Below are 8,875 nucleotides of genomic sequence, written 5' to 3' on the forward strand. Positions count from 1 at the left end.
CATGTTTGTCAACCCCCAGTCGGGGCTCGAGTCCGATGCTCGGCTCGGTAATAAACTCCTGTGTGGATTTAATATCGGTCTCTGGTTGGTTCTCTCTCACTGGGTACAACATGCACCTTCTACCAATTGTCAAAATACCGTCACAGTTAAGTACTCAACGCTTTAAAAAAAATTTTTTTACCTCAGACTTGAAACGGGGGAGATGAAGATACGGTAAACAATAACATGGCTTTCTTTTAACAGCACCTTGAAAAAAATAGCACTAGCAAAAGCATTGAGAAGGGGACAGAAGCCTTCAGACCCAGTGGTTATAGGGCCCTGCGACACGTGTGAGAGTGTAAGGGGACACCCTGACAACGCTGTCGTGGTTAACATTAATACTTTGTGAGAAGGGATTTGGTTCAATTCAATTACTTCAGGGAATAAGGCAGCGCCCTCATCAGCTGCCCGCTCTTTCTGCTCCGAGGCCTTCGTTTTCTCATTCTTGGCTTCTTTAGCCTCAAACTTGATCTTGCTGAGTACGAAACCGTGTTGGGGCTTATTTGGGTTTTTGTGCTGGTAGAAGACGAGGGAGAGGCGTGTGGGGTGGTTGCGGTTGGGGTTGGCCGTGGGTTGGTGGCGTGAGCTCGCGGCACGCCGCCCACGCTGGCGTCCAGGAATATGTGCTCATTGTCCGACCAGTACTCGTCCAGGTGCGGCAGCTTCTCCTCAGCAGGAGACAGAAGCTCGTGGGACAGCGGCTCTTCCGCTTCCCAGTGCTGCTCATCCTCTTCCACCGCGAGCTCGAGGGCAGACGGAAGGAAAAGGGGCTGTTGGCGGGATGCTCAGCGGGGCCGGGGGGAGGCTTGGGGTGAGCCAGGGGCTCCAGCATGCGTGAGGACAGGGTGGGGACAGGAGCTGCTGCGCTCTCCCCTGCAGCTGCATGAGCATCTGCCGGTCTTGCAGGAGGAGTGGTACAGGGGGCAGCGCTGCTTCTCCCGGGCCGAGCCTATCTCAGGGTACCTAACTGCAGGTGCTGTCAAGGGAGGAGGCTTCAGAGGACAGAAGACTGGAGACAGGTTTGGCTCCTTCACGGGGTGAGGAATGGATGGGACGGATGAATAGCTTTTGTAGTGTTGTCTGAACCTGGGATGGGCAGTGATTTCACCTTGCTGTTGTTGCCCAAGGCAGAGTTGTTCTTCTGCTTGAGCCGAGGACTCTGCTTCTTTTCCACCGCCCTGATCTTGCCCTTCAGGACTTCAGTTATCATCACCGCCCGCTTCTTCCCGCAGAGAGGCACCGGCTGCGTGAAGCGCATCCTCTTCCTGGGTGTGGACTGGAGGACCTGCGCGGCCCCTGACTGGATCTTGGCTTCCATGCCTTCCTTGGAGCCGAACTCATCAGTGTCGGAGAGTCTGCACGCAAGGGAGGAGGTGGAGGTGCTCATCCTCAGGGTCGACACCCAGGGAGCGGTTGTCTTTCCGAGCCAGAGTGCAAACCGCAGTGCTCGTGTTGTTCATGTTATGGATGTCCCGATGCAGATGTGCACAGAAGTCCAGGCATGCAGTGACCCCAGAGAAAGGACGACCTTCCTTGCGACCAAGCCGGCATTCTCGGGCTACGTGTTCATATTCCACCTGGTTTTAGTAAGCAACAGGTGCATATTGCTTATAAATTGGAGCTAATTCTGTAGCCAGATTCTGTAAATTACCTTCCAGGTTCTTTTCCATGGCCACGTGCTCCTTACAGACTCATTCTGGTTTCGCATGTCTTCTTTCTGGATTACGTCCTTTAGTAATTCTTTCATAGTAGGTGTGTGAGGGAGAACTTGAATCAATTCTAAATCTTCTGGGGCTTGGGCTTCTACCAAGTTTGCACCCATTGAAATACATGCTCCATGAACAGCCAAAAGAAAACAAAGCTCCACACGTCTCTGGGTCAATTCCTTGATATGTGCAGGTATGATTTGCATCTTTGGTCTGTCGGGTGACCATTGTATGACTTTAGGTTCTCAATGAGCTCCGTGTACAGTCTGTCCGCCATCGGCAGTGGGATGCCATCCCACATGATGAGCACCACTATCACAGCTGTCTCACACTGGTGGCCTGGGCACTGCCAGACCAAACGAAAAACCTTCTCTTCCTCACTGCTTCTTCTGATAGCCCACTTAGCGACTCGACACCTCTGAAAGCTTTTTCCTTCTTTTCCCATATATACAACTTTGTCTATCCTTATCGCCTTTTCTTTTTGGCCGTACCTATTCTCCATGATTTCCCTTACAGCAGCAACACTTGGTCCTGCCCCCAGGTGTGTATAATATGGACCTTTGTCTTTTTGTGTACTTCAGTCAGGACAGTCACAGACTGGCACTTCCGCATCTTTTGTTGCACTCACTAGGTTTTTGGTAGGATTAGTGCAAGACTTCATGGCATAATCATGAAAATTCTGTGCACTGTCTACAGGGGAAAACTCAGATGCTCCGACACCAGGTGAACAGACTTCCTCTTTGCTTTTGGGAGAAACCACTGTAATTCCTCCTGAACTGACTACATTCACGTTCCTGAGAATCTGTGCCTGGTCTGGCAAGTGGGTGTTGCTGCCAGTCTCTGCGGCTGGAGGTGCTCTTGGGTATCCTGCGGAAACTGTGTTTGGTCACTGCCAGCCAGGTTAGTGCACTGGTTAGGTGGACAGGAGGGTGGGGGCAAAGGGTAAGCTTTCAGGTTGCCATTGACTGCTGCCTGTACCTGAGGACTGTGGGCTTTATCCGCACACGCCTGCCAGTGGGATTCAGGCTCAGGATGAAACACCGGAAGAGAATTCAATGGTTCAGCCTTCACCATTTTCTCCGATGCTAATTCAGGATATCACTCAAATTTGATCTGACTGAGGGGAGGAAATAATTTTTTGTGTTGTAGCGTGGTACTGGCTTGAGCCAGTGGTTTCAAAACTTTGGAAAAGGAAGGAATGTTTCCCAGCAGAAGAGGAAAATCATGCAGACCAAACTGAGCAAATCTTTGAAATTTGGATCTGATCCAAATGCCATGTAACTTACTATATTCATAGGACATATGCTCCTGCTGTTTCTGATCATTTTCTTGACAGGTTATGACTGTGCGCTCCTTTTTCTGCCCATCTCTTGTGGGGGTAGACTTCACCTTTTTCTGGGTTGTGTTCTTTTGCTTTGCTAATGATAGATATGATTGTTTTCCACACTTGAAGGTGGTTTCTGTGGCACTGTGCCCTTCTCCTATGTTTTTGCTGTGCATTATGGGCAACAACACTTGTTGGTGGACTCAGCATTCTTGTCCTCTGCCTTTATATAATTGCATTTAATTATTGATGCAAGTTGTGTTCATTGCATTGCAACATCTTCCTCAATTTGGCTGTAAGATGTGTCCTGACTTGATGAATCTTCCTTGGAATTCAAATTTTCACTGCTGTCCAGCAATTGGTTACAATATCCCAATTTATTACTTGTGGTGGCAACTAATTCAAATTCTGAGAACCATCATCAAGACCAGTCCTACTTCCAGTGACACTTTTATTAGTATCGATTTTCGAAGATTTGGGTTTTGGTATTAAAAAAGATATTGAATTTTCTTCCCATTAAGTTTACTGGTACATTTTAGGTATACAATACAGTTACATTCATCATTGGTATCTTGTACCTTTACATGATGTATCTTGGTTCTTATTTTTTCTCCTTTCCCCACCCTCCCTTCACCCCCTCCACCCTTCCCTATTTACAAAGACTTTGTTTCCATTTTTTTCCTTTCCTCATATTTTTTCTTTTCCCTTCTTTCCTTTCCTTTCCCCTACCTCTCCTACTTCCCCTACTCCTTTAGAACTTTTCTTCATATTTCACAATATCAATTATACATTTTGATGCTTATGTACACTTTTAGTTTTTCATACCAGACAAACTATTTGGTATTTACACATATGTGTCCTATTTATTTCACTTAAGAGTATGGCCTTAATGTACATTCACTTAGCTAAAATGTCTCTAGTTTCTTGTTCTTTATGGCTGAGTAGTACTCCATGAAAAAAAAATCTTTATCCAGTTTCCAGTTGATGGGGAATTGGGCTGTTTCCATGTTTTCACTATTACAAACTGTGCCGCTATAAACGTGGGTGAGCATATATCATTGTGGTATGATTCCTTTAATTCTTGTGGGAAGATGCCCAGCAGAGGAGTAGCTGGGTCAAATGGGACTTCTAAACCTAGTTGTAAATTTTTGACTTCTGAATGTTCAGGAGGCATGGTGGGTACTTGGTTAGTAGTGGGGCCAATCTGTGGCTTGGACAGGGTGTTCTGGCCATTGAACACCGCTGTGGAACATGAACTTTGCTTTTCCAGAGAAGGACAATGAGGAATGCTTTGAGGCTCTCCATGGAAGTTAGGATCTTGGAGGTCTTTTCTTATGGAGTAGAGGATGGCTTTGCAGCTGTTAAGCAAACTAGCTGTTCTCTGAGCTGTTTCGTCCTCCTTCTCTGACTTAGATGATGAGGAGTTCTCTGATGGGGCTTCAGAAAGTTGTATCAGGGCCTCAATGGGGACCACTTGCTCCAGCGTGAGCCTCCTGTCATTCATGAGAGAGAAGAGCATGGGCTACATGGGGGAGCCATCTTGAGGGACTTTACTCGCTTTGTTCTCAGGGGTTTTAGGCTGGTCACCTTCACAGTGTGTGCTGGTCTGACTGTTTAAATTTGGGGAATCTTCAGATTTGCAATTAAAGCCAGGCTTTTGGAAGATGAAGATGTTACTCTTGTCCTTGAGGTGATCACATCTTGTACCAGAGACAGTGGAGCTCATGGCATTGTTATGGTTCGCAGTGTGTTTCAGGAGTTTGTAAGGATGGTTTCCCAATGCCTTGCCAAATTGTTCAATGCTGAATTTGTTAAATGGTGCATTTTCTTCAGCTACTAGACAGAGCACACTTTTAATGCCATTTCTTATGGTTTTTGCAAAAATTTTGGAGGTTTGGTTTGATTCTTGTCATCTTTGGGCTGTTTTGATTTTTCAGCTTCAGTGATGTTTGCACAGAAATTGCCATTGACGTACTCGGATAAATGTGATTTCTTGTTTTGTGTCCACCTGTCCACCTCAATACCTGTCATACTTTCTTAATTTTTCATCACATTTTTAAGGTGCTGTGTGTTCACTTCCAATCTTTGTTCTTCTCCATGACCACCACTGTATTCCATGGATTCTGACTTAAGGCCATTTACTGGGTTGTTTTCAAAATCTGCCTTTAAAATGTTGGGCTTTTTTCCCCCTCTTGGGCCTCTTGTTTTCTTTTATAACCTCCAAATGCACCAGAACTGATGGCTTCTTTTTCAGCTCCTCGAACTTCCTCTTCTTGCAGATCTGATGGCTGGTCTTTCTGTTCTTGCAGTAAGTGCATTCGCCACAGTTAGTCTTCTGCTGGCAAGGCCCACAGACCCCGCAGTGATTCTGCTTCTTCTTCTTCAAAGTGGGCAGGAGGGTGGTATAGGAAGAGGAGGCGGTGGCGCTGGCGAGGAACACCGATGTGAACACCCCTGTGGGGCTGACATAGGCCAAGCTTGTTATGCTGACCTGGGGGCTCTGATTTTCCACAGTTCCAGCACTTGCCTAGAAGAGCTGGACAGCACATGGTGGTGCCCAGGGAAATCCTCTCCCAGGGCCATACTGACAGTTGGAGTGGCAGCTGCCTGAAGGCCCATGTGAACTTGCTCCTCTATCTCTGCATTGCTTGCAGCTATTACCAGAGGTGTTGAGCTCAACTCTGAGCCTGATGAAGGCTGAGGAGCTTGTCCTGGGCCTAAGGGCAAGATCAGCACAGCACCCTGAACTTCAAGGCCATAGTAGACAGCACTCAGGGGCTCTGGTCACTGTGGGAGAAATGCAGCCATTGAATTTGGAAGCAGGGGAAGGAAGGCAGCCAGGTCTGGGGCAGCACATGCACCTGCACCGAGGGCTTCCTGTGGTTGAGGATAGCACCAAACACTAGTGTTTGGACTGAAGTAGCACCAGGAATATGTGAGGGGCCTGGGGACACCCCAGGAACTGGGTTACCATGCGGTAATTCCCACTGATGTGGGACAGCCCTGATGGTGAGTCCCAGGACAGAGGCAGGGTCAGGGGCTCCCTCTTGAACTGGGGTGGCATTGAGTGCCTACTAGGGATGGGGTTGAGCACCAAAGGCTTGTGGCTTTGAGCCTGCCAGGAGGAACTTTATTAGGGCCATGGGATAAGGACTTTAAATTTTAGCTATTATGTTCATGTCTATGATTCATTTCACATTAATTTGCCTATGTTGTCATACAGAATTCCACATGTATTTTTAAATTAAGTTTATTGGGTTCAGACAGGCAAGTCTGGGGAGGCCATAGCAAGGTCCCAAGCTGCGTGGAACACGCCGATCCAGCCTATGCCCCGGCAGCAATCCACTGGACACACACACACCCTGCTCCTCTGGCCTCTTGGCTGTACTGCCACCTGGTTCCACACTACAAAGATGCAGAGGACACCAGACCACCAGACCACTGTATTGGGTAAGTTGGAGTCATCATCACCTCCCATCAGAATGGGGACTATCTTCAGGGGAAGGGCAGCTGGAACCTGCAGTACAACCCTGCAGAGTTCAACCCTACAAGAGGACAGGGAGCTCAACTTGGAACTTGCAGCCAGAAATCTCCCTGAATCTCACAGGTCTGCGACTGGCTTGCTGAGACTCATTGACTTATATCTGCACACTGCTATCCACGTTGTCTATTGTGACAACAGTGACATACCCTGAAAGAGGCCCTTCATTTTCACTTTTATTTTTTATTGCCAAAATTAGTATTATTGGTTTGTTTTTTGTCTCTTTTCTTTTCTTTTCCTCCTATCTTTAATGATTTTTTTCCTACTCTTGGCAAATATTTGTTTTTCTCTCCTTTTTTTCTTTTTTCTTTTGTTCTTCTTTCTTTTCTCTTTTCTTTCTGTCACTCTTACACTCACTCTCTTGCTCTCCCACATTGTTCATCTCCCTTTTGTCCCTGTTCTGTCCCTCATTCAGAGTTCTTCTTTATTTTCCTGTTATTCTCTTTTTGCTTCTCACCTGTGTCCTCTGGCCTCACTGCTAACCTTCCCCTATCCTTCTACCTATCTATCCCTCCCTCCCCATCTCTTTCTAACTCCCCATCCCAAAGAGTAAAGTTGTTATATTGAAGAGTTTATTCACTATTTGTTGGGTTGGTCCTTGATCTTGATTTAATTCACACAGCTAAAGGTGATAGATTAATAACTACCACAAAATGTCATTTTCTATGATGTACTTGAGGCAATGGTGCTGCTGATTGTCTCACTTGGGCTAAGGTGTTATGATTGATTTAGTCAGTGATCCTTCCTAGTATAAGGAAAATGAGAGGCAGTGTTTCCAGTGCGTGGCTGGTGCTCCTGGTGGCTAATTTAAATGCACTGTGCTTCCTGTGTTTCTTATCAGAGCTACTGGAGGCCGTGTGTGGGATCCTGTCCTCCTCACGCATGTCCCCCGCATGGATCCCAAGGTATTGGAGCAGCAGCCGCTCCTGCACTTATTCTTGTGATAAAGAAGCTGGCGTGCTTCATGTTTGGCTGTGTCTGTCCGAGCTCCTAACCTCAGTAGATAGAGTTAACACAGTCCTTGCTGTATTCTTCTCTTGCTGCTTTGTGAAGAGCCAGGGAGAATGATGTGACCCTCTGAGAGACAACCTCACAAGAAGACAATCAGGCAAGACACACAGATATAGAAAAGAGCTCTACATTCTTTAAAAGTATTCACTAAGGAGGTCTGCAGATGGCCTACCAAGGTAACGAGTTGCACGGAAAATGCTGAATCAGCCCGTGCCCCGGCAACAATCCACTAGACACCCCCACCCCAGTCCTCTGTACAGCCACCTGGTTCCACGCTATGAAGACGCAGAGGACACCGGACCACCAGAACACTGTACTGAGTCCCGCCGCTCCCGGCACAGAGGTAGGGGGTTCTGAACCACTGTCCCACTGCTCCTGGAACAGAGGAAGGGGCTTCCCAGCCACCATCCCTCCCGCTGCTCCCAGCCCACAGGAAAGGGCTTTTGGGCCACCATCTCTACCACTGCTCCCGGCGCCTGTCCCACCTCTCCCAGCTCAGAGGAGGTAATCCATGCAGGTGCCAACAGCCTCCCCCTCCAGTCAAAATGAAGAAACACATAAATAAGTCTCAAAACCAGACATCCAGATCACCTACAGCAACACCAAAGGGAAATGAGATGGAGCACTCTGATACTCAACCAACTGGACCAACAGAACTGGCAACAAAAGGGGATCTGGAAAATATGAAATCAGAAATAATTTCTCAGATAACAGGAGAAATTGTGCTCCTAGTGCAAGACATGATTAATAAATCTAGAGAGGAGCTCAGGAACATGATGGAATCCCAATATAGGAAACAAATGGAATCCATAAAACAGATGCAAATAGATTTCCAGGACATGAAAAACTCCATTGAAAGTCTACACAGCACAATGAGCCAATGTGAGGACAGAATCTCAGATATAGAAGATAAGATTGCAATTAGTGACCAGGAAAAGAAAAATTGCTTCACAATTATAAGGAAACATGAGAAATCAATCCAGCAGCAGCTAGATGACGCAGAGAAGAATAACAAGACTGATTGGAGTCAAGGAAGAAACAGGAGAGAGTGCAGATGACATAAAAAAATCTCTTCACAGAAATAATGGCAGAAAACTTCCCAAGCAGGGGAAAAGAGACTGACATACAGATAAGCGAGGCATATAGGACTCCAAATAGCCTTGATCAATAAAAATCTACACATAGGCATATAAGTGTTAAGATTCCAGAAACTCAACAGAAGAACAAAGTTCTACAAGCAGTTAGAGAAAAGAA

General features: G+C 46.7%; 1 pseudogene; it reads right to left on the minus strand.

Moving 5' to 3' along the window:
* Positions 1–219: 219 nt before the first annotated feature.
* Positions 220–5,202, minus strand: LOC101713655 (methylcytosine dioxygenase TET1-like; annotated as a pseudogene).
* Positions 5,203–8,875: the final 3,673 nt, after the last annotated feature.

Source organism: Heterocephalus glaber, unplaced genomic scaffold (assembly GCF_053883595.1).
Source record: "Heterocephalus glaber isolate CG9 unplaced genomic scaffold, H.glaber_assembly_v1.0 deba00001613, whole genome shotgun sequence".
NCBI classification, from domain to species: Eukaryota; Metazoa; Chordata; class Mammalia; order Rodentia; family Bathyergidae; genus Heterocephalus; species Heterocephalus glaber.